General features: G+C 37.6%; 1 non-coding gene across 1 annotated transcript; it reads right to left on the minus strand.

Annotated features, from left to right (window-relative positions):
* Positions 1–11,481: 11,481 nt before the first annotated feature.
* LOC111880728 (small nucleolar RNA R71) lies at positions 11,482–11,588 on the minus strand. Its single transcript, XR_002846560.2, has one exon. It is a non-coding gene; the product is annotated as a small nucleolar RNA R71 (small nucleolar RNA).
* Between the last annotated feature and the right edge of the window lie 2,053 nt (positions 11,589–13,641).

A 13,641-nucleotide genomic window follows, 5' to 3' on the forward strand; every position in this document is an offset into this window, starting at 1 on the left:
AGGGCCATGCATGCAAGTTGGCCAGCGCTAGAGTACGCCCAACGTAAGGCTGGGTTACGCCCAACGTATAAGGTCATAAGGTCACAGGTGTTTTTGGCGTACGCCCAGCATACGTCCAGTGTACAGAAACCCCAACTTTTAGGGTGAACCACTATATAAAGAACATAATGGCTCAAACCCTAGCCTCTTTATCTGTTTCCCAACCTCAAAGAAACCCTAGAACGCCTCATCTCTTCATCCTTGGGTGATTTTGACTTCAAGAAGCTCATTTTGGTGGTGTAAGCTTGGAAGCAGAAAAGAGGAAGTTGGCAAGGAAGAACTTGGGAAGTTGGAGCTTATAGATCTGAAATAACATCATCATTTGGAACTCTTTGGAGGTATAAAGTTCATAACTTTACTTAAGAATGCTTAGATCTAGTGTAGTGTGGTTTTGGAGTTATTTTGGTCCCAAGAATGGATCTTTGTGATGAAATCCCGTTTATGAGCTTAGGGTTGCCACCCTCAGAGCTAAAAGGGTCCCTTAAGCAGTAAAGTCTCCATCTTGAATGACTTAATGGGTTCACGCATGAGATCTAGCCTCTTTATGGAAGAGGAATATCATTTTTGGGAGTTTGGGCTTGTTTGGGCCAAGTTAAGTCACCAAGTCAGTGACTTTATGGATTAAGACATGGAAAAGGACTTGGATCTGTGTTTGTAGCTCCTGGAGTAGAGTATTAAGCACTTAATGGGAAAGTGACTTAACAGGGGGAGTACGCTAAGCGTACATGTAGGTACGCCCAGCGTACACACCATTGGCTAGTACGCTTAGCGTACGCGAATGTACGCCCCATGTACTCTGTCAGTTTGGGCTTTGTGATTTTGGGCCTCAGATTGGGCCATGCTTTGGACTTTGGGCCTTAGTGGGCCAGCATAAGTCAGATGATGTGGGCCAAGAAGATGTTTGGGCTTAGGGTAAGGCCCATTAGAAGGATTGGGCCCAATTTAGCTAATTGGGCCATTAGTGGGCCACTAGTGGGCTTGGGAAGCTCACTTAGTGTTGGGCCTTTTCATTATGGTTTGTGCCTTAGTTATGGACCAAGTTGGCCTAGGGGTAGAATGGTCATTCTACCCTATGAAGGGTTATTGTTTTGGGCTAAGTGTTATTTTGGTATTGATAGCTCGGGGAGCCGAAGGATCAGTAGTTCGGGAAGTTCCAGTTAGCAGCCAGAGGAGTTTTTAGTAGGACTTCAGCAGTGCAAGGTGAGTCTCCTCATTGTGTGCATGGGTCTACGGCCACAATGCCGGCCCATTATGTTGGTGTATAGTAAGAAGACCCCAGGGTTAGCCCTAGGCATTATTATGATATATATTCCAGATTGTGATCCAATGTCGGGTGAGGACCGAGGTATGTTAGTATGCTAAAGGTCTTTGTGATTCTTGCATGTGTTGGTAGTATGTTTTCGGACCAAGGTCCGATGCCGGGGTAAGCCCGAGGAATGTTAATATGCTCATTATACTTGTTGTTTGTGTGACGGGGTCCAATGACTAGCAGGTCAGGGGCGAGGCCCAAGTTAGGCGATGCCTTAGGACAGGAATACAATAGGGTATGTTTGGTTATGTGTTAACATGTTATATGATTGTATGTGAATGGCGGGTGAGGCCCAGAGTCAGGCGGGGCCTAAGAGAAACATACATGTATACCAAGCGGGGCTCGATGCCAAGCGAGTCCTGATGTCGGACGGGGCTCGATGCCAGGCGAGGCCTGATGCCGGGCAAGTCCCGATACAGTGGGTCGGGGCCCAGTTTGTTGTTATATGTCTGGTATGTGGTGGTATGGGGAACTCACTAAGCTTCGTGCTTACGGTTTTTAGTTTTGGTTTCAGGTACTTCCGGTAGCGAAGGGAAGAGCTCGAGATGATCGCATGACACACACCAAGAAGTTTTGAGACTGAGATGTTTACTCTGATAAAATAAAAGTGTTTGAAATGCTACTTGATTTTATATAAGGACCTATGTATGACTTGATTATGGTTGATTGATGATTTTAAAAAGAAATTTTTGGTCATGATTTTTGGGGATGTTACACATGCACTCTCCCACCATTCAACATTGACAAGCTACAAAACGCATTCTTTAGTACTTAAAAGGCACCTTGCATCACTTTCTCCATTTTTCACCAACTAAATCCGACTCTCTTCTTGCCTACTCGGATGTCGGCTGGATTTCAAGCTAATAGTATAGTCGATCTCAATATGAGCATGCAACATTTCATGGTTCAAATCTTATTAGTTGGACATCCAGAAAAAACGAGTTGTAGCACGCTCAAGTATCGAGGCAGAATACAAGTCATTAGCATACACAAAAGCTAAGTTATTGTGGCTAAAATAGTTGATTACATAACTTCAGGCTCCTATTCTCAAATAGCCAATGATTCTTTGCGACAACATAGATGTCATATTCATGAACAAAAATCCCATAATCAGTACTCGATCCAAGCATATTGCTTTAGATTTTCATTTTATTCGAGAATAAGTTGACACCGGATCACTCAAAATCAACTATATCTCACCCGTTGATTAGTTGGCTGATATATTCACCAAACCATTGTCGTGAGATCGAGTTTATCTTCTTCGTTCCAAGCTTCAAGTCTGTCCTTCAGCTTGTTGGGGGCTAATAACCACGTGAATCACATAAGTTTGAAAAGTTCAATTATTATTCCTAGTCTTCTGTATACCGTTATGTAGTGGTGTATAGGTAGGATGTATTCACTTCATTATTGTGTATAAATACCATATACAACTTTTGTATTAATTAAGAAAGATATTCAATTCAATATCACAGTTATCTCTTATAAAAGTTAATAATAAATAAGAACAATAATCATAATAATAGTTATTATACAAATACGCTTACTTTTTTTTCTTTATTACTTGATAATCATTTAAATGGATAACAAAAGCTTGAGGATTATTTATTCCGAATATATATATATATATATATATATATATATATATATATATATATATATATATATATATATATATATATATATATATATATATATATATATATATATATATATATATATATTATAAAAAACTTACAAAAGTTTAGCTTCGAATTTATGAATGCGTTCAAATTCATTAATAAACTCAAAGACTCCAAATTTAAGTTATGGTGAACATAAATATTTTTGAAAAGATAAATAAAGACAAGTTGTAGTTAAAATGACTAAGGTAAATGCTTTTCCAAAGTAGAAATAGGATCAAGTCGCATTGAAACCAATTTTTCTAAACTTGAAGTAGAAAACAAAATAACATTTAGTAATAAAATCATAAAAGGTAATCAACCTTTTTCAAATGTTTACAAAGCGCCAACACAAGGTAACAAATAACTTTTTGCTATAGAAATCGAATATTCTCTTACGTTTTGTTCCTATTCATCTTTCTACTTACTAGATTAATATAAGTGTCAAAATCAAGAAAGAAGATTAGAAGATAATTAATGGATTCCACATGTTATAATCTTATATGAGCTTAGGAAGATGAGTTGAAACAAAATGTAGGAGTATATTTAACTTCTCTTATAGAAATAGTCTAATTTTGTAAATAAAAAGGCTATGTGGGCTTGTTGAGTTATCTTAAACTATGTTGTATCGATCCGGATTTAAGTTATGTTAATGTTTAATAAAACACCATTTGCATCCTTTATATATTTATTTATGCCCTAATCCACACACAACAACTACAAGAAAACTTAATCGCCAAAGAAAAGGCTATCAGTTCCTATGCATCCAAGAAATCAATCTCTACTTCCACATTATCATAATGTCATCGAGTTCTAATGTTTTCAAACCCCAATTTTCAATCCCATTACAACCATTATATTCGTTGTGATTGTAGTTTTTCTTCAAGGAAAAAGTACATCTTGCATGAAGCTTTTTAGTGTGTCCAAATCCATTGTCTCGAAGAAGGCTAAAATATGAATTTTTATTAGTGGTTTAACCAAGAACATGATATTATTCAATGGTATAAATTCTTTCTCTTTCAGACGTACAAAAAGTTAAGAAACACCAAAATAAAAAAAATGCAAAAATGGTCCCTGTGGTTTGTCAATTTTTATGGATATGGTCCAAACCTTTTGAAAATTGGATTTTTGGTCCTTATTGAGAGGTTTGTGTGTCGAACTGGTTCCCGGAGTTAACCACCGTTTGTTTTTGGTTGTTAAACCCCTCACGTGCATTGCACACGAGGGCATAAATGTCTTTTTACTCGAGAGGAAACAGTTGAACCAAATTCATCGATGGAAGCTCCAGTGGTGGCTGATATCAAGAGGGGAGGGAAGGGCGTCGATAACTAGCGACCCTTGTGGGGTTAATCGTCATTTGATCGAGAATGAGAAAACGAATGGGTCGATCGGCGAGCACATCACGATAGGGGAGGGAACACGATGATTTAGGAGGTGTTTGATGCTATGGAGCCAACTAGGAGCACATGGAAACTTAAGAGGGTCATCGCCCTCTTGATCGCCGACAAACCTCGCCTCAGGTGGAGGTTCTTCGACTGCAAATGAAGAGGAAAGAGGGAGGGAGAATGACAGTATCAGGGGTGTTTTGGGGTGATGTTTTTCGGCAGGAGGAGGAGGGATAGCTCCTCGATGGTTCACCACAACACCGCCACTACCGGTGGTGCTTGGCTCGACCGAAGAGAGAAAGAAGAATGGAAGTAGCGAGGTGTAACAACCCGTTATTTCAAGTCAAACTTATTCGAATAAAAGTGTAAACTACAATCGTATACAAGTAAATCCATATCATGGCATTAATACAATAAGAACTTAAATGCCTTAAGAGCATGCTTATATACGTTATTTTATTTGCATACTTTGATAATCATACTTATATATAAGTTATAAACATGTATATATTGAAAACTAACTTAATATGCAAGTAAATAAAAGTCAAGGAACGTCAAACCAAATTCAAATAATTAAAATTATTTGATTTAATATAAAGGAAATAACTTTATTATATATGTGTTTTGATTTTTAGAATTTAGTCACCCAAAAGTTAGTCCACGCGAAGACCGAAATCCCCACCAAGAACCACTCACAGAAAACCTTCGCAGGCTCCACCCCCTCGGACCGAAATCAAGTTTGCGGTTATAACCGCAAACATGCGAAGCCGCCTTTTCTTCGGACCGCAAACATGCTCAGACCAAAAACAACTTAACCGCAAACTCCATTTCACACCGCAAACCTTGGACCGAGAACATGCACCAAAATCATCTACTTTATGGCCGAAAATCCCATAATATCTAGATATTTAGCTTCAAACCGCCTACTTTTTTTTGAATTTGTTTCTACGTCCGTAACTATATTTGGTATGTACTTGACCCAACTCGACACGGTCCATTTGGGTTGCATGGCATCATGCATTTGGATAGACTAAAATGGGAGAAATAACACTTAAGGTTTGGTAATATATTATAAATTCTAATATATTAATAAGATTATTTAATTAGTATTAATCAAGAATTAATTTAGAATTAATTAAGTGATCAAAAGGAGACTAATTAAATATATGGGTTGATTGTGTAAATCATCCATACTTGTATAGTGGGCTAATGCTCCGTGGATTATCAAGTTGGGCTAAAACCCATATGATTCTCCATGGTGTTTTTGTACCCATGGATCATGGAAATGAAAGTCCATGACAATTAGGGTTTACATGGTGAAACCCTAATTGTGACACACTATATAAAGCATCTTATTCTTGTCAAAATCGCTACCATGAGTGACTATGAAGGAATGGTAAGGGCTAGCCGATTTCATGAAGTGTATCATTTCTCTCTAAGCTATTCCAAGTGCATTTGATGTTGTGTGAACCATTTTAGGTGTCACACTTGGGGCACTAGGCTCTCAAGCATCATGGAGTCAAGCTACACCAACAAGGTATGTGTTTCTATCTAGTTTATTATCCAGGTATCAAAAAGATTGTATGCTAGTTAGGGTAACACCTTGGAATATTCATATTTGTTTGTATAATAGAGAAAACATAGATACAAGGTATTTAGGGTTGCATGTACACTTAGGAGTGTTAGAATGCTCATAACACAACAATGGTATTACAGCCTAGGCTTGTTTTCTTGTTATACTTGCAAAATCTGCTTAAAAATCAAAGTTTTTTGCTGTCTGAACAACGGACTCGGCGAGTCCATCAGGTGACTCGACGAGTCCATGCCTTAAAAGTTTTCAAAACGATCCAACTCACCGAGTTGGTTCATCCACTCGACGAGTTGGACCCCCAGACAGCATATCTTCGACTGTTTTTGCTGGAAATGGACTAGGAACATTACCCTAAGCTGTTTTTCAACTTATAAACCTATTTTTGATGTGGTAATGTTCATGCTAATCCAATTTCAAAGATAATTCTCAATAGATTCATGTTTTGTATTAGTTTAAGGTTTAGGATAATTACATGAAAAAGTTTGATTTGAATTATCTTGTTCTTATGAGTTGCTTAGATTAATAGGAAAGTTATGTGAAATTGTTGTTTTCAATCAAAATTAATCTAAGAGTTGGTTCTAAAATGTGTTTTTGTAACTTGTCCTCAAGTTATATGAAAAGTCACATTTAAGATCCATAAAACTCATAAAGATTTCCATAAGTTATGAATAAGGAAGAGTCACATTCTTTTAATAGTTTTAAGTCTTCCATAAATTGTCCTCAAGTTGTGGAAATTGAAGAGTTTTTGGATTAAAACTACTTTAACCACATAAGTTATGGAAATTAAATAGTTTTGAATAGTTTCAAAACTTACCCTCAAGTTTTGGAATTTGAAAAGTTTTCCTTTATGAATACTTTAATTCCAAGTTAAGCCCTTACAATTTTAAAAGTTAAAATTCAATCCTTATACTTTATAATATTATAAGTTAATAATATATATATATATATATATATATATATATATATATATATATATATATATATATATGTGTGTGTGTGTGTGTGTATAAGAGCAAGTCGTCTTCCCATTAGTAGGCCTCATTCACGAAGCCGATCTATAAGAGGGGTATAAGGTTACTGCCTATAAAATGGCAGTTTAATGTGTGTCTACTCTCACCCACCGCTTCCTTGACTGGTGGAGGGTCGTTAGCCGAACAGGTAGGACAAGGACTATAATTATCCCTTCATTAAAAGTATTAATGATAAATATAAAGTAACTAAAATGTTTTTATAATTCCCAATCTTAGTTACTTTAGGAAAATGTGAACAAGGTGATAATCCATGAAATTACACTTTGCACTTTGCTGAAGTCGGTTAGTGGAGCGCGTGTGGTTAACCGGCACACTAGCTTGATTTAACAAGGTAGGCAAAGGATAACTTAATATTTATCATAGTATCGGTGGAGCGTGTATGATTAACCGACACATCGGTTAAGGGGTAAATATTAAGGGTACCAAGTAATTTGCATGGTTACTTCACACCTTGTTTTGTGATCCTCGGCATCCCCGTCACAAAACCTGAAGGGCACACTCGAGATTGAAACATGCCATTGAACATTTCAATGAATCTCAAAAGATCTAGGAGTTTCAAATCTAAGTAAAACCTAATTAAATTATTTCGTTTTCATGGTGGAAATTGGTGAATCGTCATTCGCCTACCTTCAAATGTTATATAGCTTGGATTATGGCATCCCTCTTCCAAGTTATAAAATATTGTGTTGGGTCCTAGCCTTAATATTTCATATTGGGTGTTATATTAAGGACTTTAGATCAACTATCTTGAATATCTCCCAATAGATGTCTAGTCCAGACATCTATGATCTTCCTAAATCTCTTGGAACTTCACTTCCTCCACCTCTCCAATTATTCTCCCTAACCCACAAGTTCAAGGTCACTAAAGCCCTATTGGCAAGCAAGGTCTATGTATACTCACATCTTGGAGATGGAGTCACATATTGACAAACCGGGAGAGTTGGGTGTCAAAGTCTTAAGAAAGTTGGATGTTCAATCACTTTCTAAGTCACATAGTGAGTTCCTTTGGGACTACTATGAAACAGACTATGACATGACCCTTAATGATCTTATCTATTTGCTTGTTGCTGCTGAATCAGAAATGATTTGAGGACTAGAAAAGAAAATTTGATTAGGAGATCAACTTCCCAATGGACATTGACAATGGGAACATTGGATATCTAGAAAAGCCTTTTCTTCCCAAGAAAAGGGATTGACCATAGTCAACTCAGTTGACCAAAAGGTAAAGAGAAAGGAAAGTCTGCGATAGTCCCATGTACCATTTCCAAAGAGTTCATATGATTCTCTTTCCAGAGGAAGGGGTATTGATTGCAAAGCTGCCTATTTACCTGAAAATCATAAGGTTGATCAAGTCAAGAAGTTTGACTCTACTTCAGATAAAGCCCACTATCTAACTCTGTTAAGTTTCTATTCTGAGATTCTTATTACATGATGTGACTGGGTCACATGATGATGTTTGAAGAATCAAAGAAAAATTGAAGGAAACTTAAAGAAAGAGTATGTTGAATCTGACTGCGAAGATGGATTTCTATCGCTTGATTGAAGATTGGATTCTTGAGCTAGTCTTAGGAGTTATGATAAATTGCTAGGAAACATGTAATGGTAGTTTTCATTTAAAGTTGCATTGTAAGGAAAAGTTTTTTCCACATTTTATGAATAAATAAAAGTTTGTTTTACTTTATTTTATATATCCTTGCAATGACATTTATGAAAACTTGATGTGTGTATGTTTCTAGCAATATTGGAAATATGAATTTGGTCCTTTCATTTGTGGTAGTGTCTAAATTACCAAATAAGGAAAGCTTCTCATCACCCAAGATTTCAGTTGGATAGAAACTTGGAATCATACAAGTTGTACAGTATGATGAATGAGAACTTTCAGCTTTGGAAAATTAAGACTAGTTCCTTGTTCACATGTGTATGTGAGTCAAGTGAAGGACTAAGGGATCGAGTAAACATTCTTGTGCACTGGTCAAGTCCACCACAAAAGATCGATAAGACTATTCGTCATAATTTACTAAAGTTTAGTAAATATGGTTATACTTACAGGCTTAAGTATAATTCTGAAGCATTGGAAAATTTTCGATGTATGGCAGAACGAATGAGAATAATCAAATTAGGCAGAAGGATAAAAGTTTCTCAAATCCGAAAAGATGGGAGAGTACTTTAGTATCATGTTATATGATCATATTAATGATTAAGAGACCTTATCACAATTCATCCTCTAAGTGCATTCTGATAGTGATATTGCCATATTTATACCTATTTTTGGCAATATTTAAGTACATTTTTATTAATAAGTTGATAATATGTTTAGAATAATGGTACTTATGACTTTAAATTGTTATTTTCAGTCAATTAAAAGGATTTTCGAAGAGAGGGACCAAAAGTGACAATATGCAAAACATGGGAGACTTGGAAGACAAGAGAAAAATAAATCCACGAAAGATACTGAAATCATGACGTGGCCAAGTCAGCCACGACGTGGCCAGTGAATTCTAGAAGATAAAGATCGCGATTTGGAGGAATCCTTGCCCGGTACGGATAACTTGAAGCCCACGACGTGGCCTGGATAGCCACGACGTGGCGCGGGATTTTAGAGTCTATTTAAGTGTTCCTGATCATTACGAATGAGAGGACCTTTTGGCTGAAGGAAAGAGTTCCAAGAGACGATTTGGAGCGAAAGAAAGGTTCTGGAAGAAGGTTTTCAACACCAAAAAGAATAAAGGTCTATATTTTAGTTAATTAAGAACATGTTTTCTATTACTTCAAATTGTGTAGGTTTGTTAGTTGCTATGATGAGCAGTTGAATCTAGCTACTCTTGTTTAGCTAGATGAAGCTTCCAACTTATGAATAGCTCAATGTTTATGGATTAAGTTTAGATGGTAAAAATTGCTTGTGTTTGATTTGTATTACCTAGCATGCTATTGTTTGTTTCTCTAATTGATTGATTGCATGTTCTATGTAGCTTAGTGACCATTAACTGCATGAATTTGTTTACCTATTGATTTAGTGAACATTAAATTGTTAGAGCTAGGATTGACCAATCTTAGTTAGTAAAGCTTAGCTGTGCTAGAGAACGCGTATTGTGACTATAATTGCGTTTATATAACAAATCTTACATAGCATATTTACATTCATAATTAGTTTTGTGTTTAATTATGTGTGAACATACATGGTTTGACATGAATTAGTTAATTATTGGTAAAGTTAGAACTAAATTACTAATACAACTAAAAACCAATTTAATAGTTCGTAATCATTAGCTAGCCATAAGGAAGAAGTGGATTCAAACTAAACAAGAGTGTGTGTTTTTACTTATTGAATTTGAATTTAAGTTCATCTGATCTTGTAAAATCAGATAAAACCCCTTTTAAACTAGTTAATAATTAGGTTAATTTAATAGTAAGTAAATTAATTAGTAACACCGTTCCCTGTGATCGACACCCGACTTACCCAAGCTATACTATAATCTGACTAGGTACACTGCCTATAAGTGCATAGTTAGTTAAGTTTGTTAGGTTATAAATATTAAAATTAGTGGGTACTTTTGTGCACATCAAGTTTTTGGCGCCGTTGCCGGGGAACGGCTTAGTTTTTAGCTTATTTATTTGCATTAAATTAATCGATCCTTCTTGTGAAGTAAAAAGCACAAAAAGTTAATTTTTCAGCAAACTATAATATTTTTTTTCTGTCAGTCACAGAGCCCACGACGTGGCCAGATACATGCCACGACGTGGTTCCTGAAAATATTTTAGTTTTTAGTTTTTAATTTATTTTTCTATTTCAATGTTATGTTTTTTTTATTGTGTTAGAGTTACAGGAGTTCATGACCAGAAGCTCAAACACACCCTTAGTCCCACCACTTGAAGATCCCGAGTCGCAATTCACAAGAAAAAGACGCCCTTACAAGAATTGAAGTCAGCTTTTTCTAGGAAGTCGGGAAAGAAGACAGGAGAGTCAAGTTCATCCTCGAGGCACAACAGCAATCTTTAGCATTTGGATCATACGCCCGTCCAAACCAATACCAAGCCGGAATTTGAAGAACACACAAGCGAACCCGAGAACGAGCCAAGGAACGAGATGGCAGCAATTTAAGAGATGTCCATGGGAGCTTACAAGAAGCAGATCCGAGAAGATGTGGGTCCCGGTTTAGTCCAACCTGCAATACCTGCCACTGCCATATTCAAGTTGAAGGGGCACATATTGACTGCACTGAAGGACATCCCATTTTTCGGGAAAGATCATGAGGATGCTTTTAAGCATCTAGATGAAGTCAACGACATTAAGGATTACTTCAATGTCCCAAATGTGAACAGAAACACAGTCTTGCTTAGGATGCTTCCCATCACTTTCAAAGGAGCTGCTAAGGAGTGGTTAAAAGCACTTCCACCGGGTACAATTACCACTTGGGCTCAAATGCATGAGCAATTCCTAGACCAGTTTTGCCCGCCATCCAAGATAGCCAAACTCAAGAAGGCAATAGCCAACTTTGAGCAACAGCCGGGGGAGTCATTATACGAAGCATGGGAGCGGTACAAGGGCTTGCTCAGAAATTGCCCTCAGCATGATCTAAATGTGCAACAAGAGATGTCAATTTTTTATGTTGGGGTCAACGTTATGACAAGACAACTCCTTGATTCTCAAGGACCTTTGACAAAGAAAAATCCAATGGAGGTCAAGGAGCTAATTGAAGAATTCGCGAAGCACTCTCGCGAATACCACAACCCTAGGCAAGATGGAATCAAAGGCGGTGGAGGGGCCCAAACTGAAGAAATAGCAGCTATAATGGCCATGCTGAATAATTTGGATCGAAGGATAACACAAATGGACCAGTCAATACATGCCATAAGAGTGGGTTGCGAGAGATGTAGTGGTCCACACTTGACCAAGGACTGCAATGTAGATGAGTTTGGGAACGGAAAAGCTCAAGTGTGCTACTCTAGTGGAGATAAGTTTGATGAGGACTGGAGGAAACCGAAGAAGGAGTGGCCGCCATATGAAGAGTATAAGAAGCAAAAAGAAGAGAAGTATAGGCAGACAGGTCGAGGCTTTTATTAAAAGCAGCAGCCACCAGCCGAGAAGAAACCCGATCTAGAGACCATTATAATGAAGTTTATGGAAGCTTCAAAAAAGAGACATGATGCCACTGATTCTGCTATTATAGAACAACAAACTTTAATAAAGAATCAGCAAGCCTCCATCCATAACCTTGAAGTACAATTTGGTCAACTAGCCACTCTGGTTCATGAAAAATTGTCCCCGAAGAATCCCGAAGTAAAGACCCAATCTCATGTAATGGCCATCGATACTGAAGAAGATGCAATCTCTAAGTTCCTGGAGGCATTGGAAGAAGAACCACAACAGCCTGATCCAAAACCAAAAAAGTCAAAGTTCGAAAGTGAAAAGGTTGCTGAAACATGCTTCGCCACGACGTGGCACTTCTCTGGCCACGACGTGGCGCATGTCTGATCAAAAAGTCTTTGAACCCGTTCCGGTTTATAAGCCACCGTTGCCATTTCCACCCCGAGCTGCACTTAGTCTACTGGAGAAGGAGCATATAGAGTTTGTAAAGTATGTGAAGGGGATCCCGATTAATACTCCCTTTGTCGAGTCCTTATCCAAAACTACCGAGAATCAGAAATTACTGCAAGATTTGATAGACACTCGCAGGCAATTAAAGAAGCAGTCTAAGGTGGTTCTAAGTGAACAAACCTCAAAAGCCGTGTTGGGAGAGACACCAGAAAAGATGGGGATCCTGGACGCCTCACTCTTCCGTGTGAGTTTGGTAATAAAATGAAGGTTAATGCTTTAGCCGATTCTGGGGCTAGCATTAATTTGGTGCCCTTTTCATTTTATCAAAAATTAAAAATTCAGAAGATGAAGGCTACAAAAATGAAGATTCACATGGCGAATCGTTCAGTTACACAACCCCGGGGCATCGTGGAGGATATTTTGGTGAAAATTGGAAAATTTGTTTTTCCAATCAATTTTATAGTGATGGATATGAAGGAAGATCCCGATGTCCCAATTATCCTTGGTCGTCCATTGCTTAACACTGTTGTGGCTCTTGTTGATATTCGTGAGTCTAAGCTCACTTTGAGGGTTGGAGATGAACAAGAAGTTTTTGGAATACAAGATGACTTCCAAGAGGATCATGTTCAAGAAGAGGTGCTCACAATTAATGAAGACAATGAACTAGAAGAACTGGAAAAGCTTATGGAAGAAGAGATCAAAGCAGTTCATCAAGTCAAAAGAACAAAACCGAGGGCATCTGTTCCATATTTGATTGAAGTCATAGCTTACAAGAGTCCACCTTCTTGGGTGAGCAAAGAGGATGAGGAGATGACAAGTGATGAAGAGGAGGTCACTTCAAGAGTGACAAAGCCGGTGGTGAAAGAGGAGGAGGATGCTATAGAGTGTAAGGAACAAACTAAGGGCACAAAACGCAAGCTTGAAGAAGAGGGCAAAACTAAAAAAGAGAATTCAAAGAAGGCATATAAAAGGTGAGTTCAAGCTTACAAGAGGCGATTCAAGGAACAAAAGATCTTAGTGGTGGACTCTTCAGAAGATTCAACGTAGAAGGCATGGAGTCCAGCTCAAGACTCCAAGAAAAAGAAGCGCTTC

Source organism: Lactuca sativa, chromosome 4 (assembly GCF_002870075.4).
Source record: "Lactuca sativa cultivar Salinas chromosome 4, Lsat_Salinas_v11, whole genome shotgun sequence".
NCBI lineage: Eukaryota > Viridiplantae > Streptophyta > Magnoliopsida > Asterales > Asteraceae > Lactuca > Lactuca sativa.